Consider the following 4,719-nt stretch of genomic DNA (forward strand, 5'->3'; position numbering starts at 1 on the left):
CACTGTTTCTGTCTCTCTATGTCTCTCTCTCTGGAGAACACTAAAGCCCTAAGGCATTTCATTTTTAATTGTCAGAGGGTGTGTTTGCTCTTGTCAGAGGGTGTGTTTGCTCTCCAGAGCCCTAAGGCCAAAATGTCTTAAAAAAAAAAAGGAAAAAGAAAATTCATGACAGATGAGACAGCAGGTGGCATGAAGGTTAACGTGCTGGACTCCCATGTGGCAAACCATGGTTCTAGTCCCAGACCCAGCAGCTTGAAAATCATGCTAGGCATGTGTGTGTGCAGGTCCAAAATCTCAAGAAGAGAAGAAGGAGAAGGAACTGTGGTGTGGCCACCCCCCTGGGGAGTGATTTTTCACTTTCCCTCTCTCTATCTCTCTCTGGCAGGAGCATTTGTTCTATGGCAAAGATCTTTAAAAAAGTCATGATAGAGCATGTGTGCACATCTCATTCAAAAGAGAGAGAGAGAGAAGCATGTGGACAGGTCTCATTACACTGAGATCCCCTTTCTCATGCCCTCCAACTTGTCCGGATCTTGGGCGTGCACACACATGCCCAGAATGGTTTTTTTTTTTTGTTTGTTTTTTTGAGAGTTTTTTTGCTATAGAGCGCGTGCACTCGCCAGACAGACAGAGAGAGACATAGAGACAGAAAGCGAGAAATCACCCCCCAGGAGGGATGGCCACGCCGCAATCCCTTCTCCTTGCTATTTACTACTCCACCAGGCTGGGCCCGGTTTAGCATTTAACATTCTGAGAGTCTGACCACACTCTGAGAAGTACCTAACCACAGCCTGAATATGCACCGGTTCGCCTTTGCTGTAAGTCCAGGAACTAAGTTCTGAACTACATCCTGTGTCCTATCGGCAGCCTCGCCCTCCGCTCACCCATTCCTTGGTCACTGCCTAGAGTATGACACGAGATTCGGAGTGAGACTGTATCATTCTGCGGGGAACTTGTCATACCTAGGCACATATTTCGGTGGGATCAAGTGGTGGTTAGCACGGGAAGGTCCAGCTAATGAGCAGACATTTCATCTTCCCTCCCTCTGGCGAGCAAGCCGGACCGACTAGTGTGAGGGCGGGCACAAGCCCACGAACTGGTTGTTCACTGTGTTCGGCGTTGGCATGGGAGAACTAAACCTGCAAAGTCGTTTCCTCCCAGTGTACACTTTAGACTTGACTAACAGTGTCTGCTCCAACAGCATGAGATGCCTCAGAACTGAACATAAAACTTACTACTTTTTATGCTCTGGCTGAATGTGAAAGGAAACGTATTCAGCTGTTGGCTTCCTGAGACCGACGGCAAACAGCACTTCGATGAGATCATCCTGAAACACCTGATTCCTGTAAGCCAATGGATTATTGCGCTAACCAGCTAAACTGGCTAAATCTCATATGATCTTGTTCAAGTCATCATTCGTGATCTTCCCTGGGGATGGTCATGAGAGACGTTGCTCTAGAATCTACCATGCATGCACGTTTCGAGCCTCGCTCGGTTTTCCTCTACTTCTGACGTTTTGCAAACATCAGTTCATTCCCTTCTGCGTATTAATGCTTGTATAACTGATCATAGTCCATGTCAAGCCTTTTTATTTCTAGATACATTATTTTATAAAAAAAAAAAATCTGGTATGTGGCAGCATTTCTACTCCCGTGAAAATGCTTCACCCCAATAATAGCCCCTGCCTTTCTTAAATTCATGATAGAACACACAAAACTGAGAAAGGGAGAGAGAGGGAGAGAGAGGGGGGCACCCTCCACAAGGTCTGGCCATGCCCTGATCCCCTCCCACCAACCTCCCAGTCCCTCAGATCGTGGGCACTTGTACATGTGTCTGGCAGGTTTCTGGCTGACAGGGCCAGGGATCTGAGTTGCAGTGCCCAGGTGGGACCCCGCACCTCGTGAGCAGTGCATTACCACTGAGCCTTGGAGCTGGCCCTTGGTTATGTCTTTCGTAACATTCAGCAAGCAGGGTTTGGTGCCTGGGTTCCTAGTCCGGAGGCTCCCCAGCCTTTATAACAAGAGGATACGGCTTCTGCCCACGTCACTGCCCTTTGTCTTCCCTGGTCCCTTGTTTGTCCTTCATCTTTTAATTTGTCTCACCTAAAACACCCATCTACACCATATTACACAAGAATTTGTTTCTACTGGGTTGACAACAAATAGAAACAAACCAGAGATGTTTGATGTTAGTTTCACTCTTCTGAATATTGTTTCTTTATTCATGACAGAGTGAGTGCACATGCAAGTAAGAGCGAGGCCACCATTGAGAGAGGGCGAGAGGGATGAGCACCCTCCACAGGGCTCGCTCAGGCGGTGACCTCTTCCTCCAGTCCTCTAGCCGGGCAGACCCTGGGCACTCCTGTGCACGGCCAGTGCATTTCAGGCTGACCAGGTCTGGGATTTGAACCAGGGTCACCATAAGGGATCCAGCTCCTCTTAGGTAGTGCATTGCTGCTGCACCATGAACTTGGCCCTGTTTCCTTCTTTTTCTGTTACACGTGAAAGTGTTAACTATAGGTCAGTTCCTTAAATGAATCTCTGTTGTTTCTAGTTCATCATCCAGAAAAGTGGATTTTTTGTTGTTTTGTTTGTTTTTCCGTTCTTTTTACTTCCTATGTCTTAGGCATGCCCCTGGACACAATGTTGGAGGAACTGAGTTATTGGTGTTGGGGAATTATTGTAATAAACTTTTCACAGATCTTGTTACAGAATTTCAAAACTAATAATGCTCATTAACATTTTCTTATGAGTGCTCTCCCATCACTAAATACGATGTATAAGTCTGGCTTCATTTTAACTTATAATCTCCTTTTGTTTCCTTACCACCTGTAGGTTATATAAAGGGTCTTCAAAAAGTTCGTGGAAATGCATATATCAAAAAACTATAGGGAACCAGCAGTTAGCGTAATGGCTATGTCGCTGGACTCCCACGTAGTCGACCGCGGTTCACGTCCCAGACCCGGTGGCTTAGAACTCACACTAGGCGCGTGTGCATGCATGCCCAAGATCCTGAGAGGAGAATGGAGGAGAAGGGATTGCGGCATGACCATCCCCCCTGGGGGGTGATTTCTCGCTTTCTGTCTCTCTGTCTCTCTCTGTCTGTCTGGCGAGCGCACGCGCCCTATAGCGAAAACCTCTCAAAAATAAAATAAAACTATACATGGATTTCAAATCCTTCACATCAAGATAAACTTGTACTTTGATTCCTCTGGAACATTTTCAAAGGCCCCTTATATTTGTGTTGGGTTCATAGTATTTCTCTCACTCCTAGCATCCATAAACTTTCCTACTGTGGTTCTAACCATCCATGTTTCAGTATTGTACCACCAAACTTCCAAATTTTCATTTTTTTAAAGGAAAACTCAAGAGTGCCCGGATTACGTGTCTCACTCCCTCGATGTGAATACAGGTCCGGAATGCGCCAATGACTTGATTAAAGCCATCAGTGTGAGTGGTCTTCAAGATCAAGGTTCTCACTGCTTCCCAGCATCTCAATATGCCCACCACAGTTCTTGGGTGTCTGCTGTTTTCAAGGAAGCGTTCAAACATTCTGACTTGGCATTTCCGTGATGTCCCTCCCCAGCTAGTTTGCTGCAGAGATGGATCAGGCATTCAGTCGTCTCCATCCTCAGCCTGTCGGGTAGCTTCTTCCTGAACGCTTCAATAGACTCTTCACGTGAATGAAGAAATGAGCCACTGTGTTGAGACAGATGGCACGCAGCTTATTTCTCTCGGCATCAAATTAGAGTTGTATACTACTGGCATGTATTTGTCCTGCACTGAATGGGACACGCCCAGGGCAGTGGTCATTCGTTATCAGTGTCTTAGATCATAACAAGTGCATGGGAAATGCTTGAATAAGTGAATGACTTAAAGGTACTGGCAACACATAGGCAAACTCATCATAATGAACGTTTAACTGCCCAGGAAATTTACATACAGGCCATTTGAAGTGGTTTTGGCAGTGGGACTCTCAAACGTAAAAATGAGAGACTTGATCCTGGCATCATATACAAAAATAAATTCAAATGGGTCATAAATTTCAATGTAAAATCTGAAAGAATAAAGCTTCTAGGAAAAAAACCTTATGGCCTGAGGTTAGATGAAGATTTTATGGGTATATAACACCGAAAGTATGATTCATGAAAGGAAAAAAAGGATAAGTGATCCTTATAGAAAATTAAAACATCTGTTCTTCAAAAGATACTATTAAGAGAACAAAAAAGACAAATTACTGAATGAGAGAAAATATTTGCAAAACACATCTAATAAAGTCTTTAATTTGGAATGTATAAAAGACTCTCCAAACAATAATAATGAAGCAACCAATATATATTTTTTAATTGGCAGAAGATTTTACCTGACTTCAGCGAAGATTATGTGTATAAGAAATATACATAAAAACATGTCAGTATCATTAGTTTTGAAGTAAATCCCAATGAAATGCATTTGCGTAACCTGAGCCCAGTGTGTAAGTCTATAGAATGGCTGAAACAAGGACAATAAATGCTGGCAATGACACTGAGCAACTGTATCTTCCACTCGTTCCTGGTGGGAATGCGAAATGTTACATTTGCAAACCATTTGACAGTTTTTAATAAAGTTAAACACACATTTATCACATGACCCAGTAATCCTGCTCCTGGGTACCAAAAAAAAAAAATCTATGAAAACTTCGATTTAGACAATTGCAATAGAACAATTATGGTAGCTTTAT

This window comes from Tupaia chinensis, unplaced genomic scaffold, assembly GCF_000334495.1.
Source record: "Tupaia chinensis unplaced genomic scaffold, TupChi_1.0 Scaffold149658_1, whole genome shotgun sequence".
In the NCBI taxonomy this organism is placed as follows: domain Eukaryota; kingdom Metazoa; phylum Chordata; class Mammalia; order Scandentia; family Tupaiidae; genus Tupaia; species Tupaia belangeri.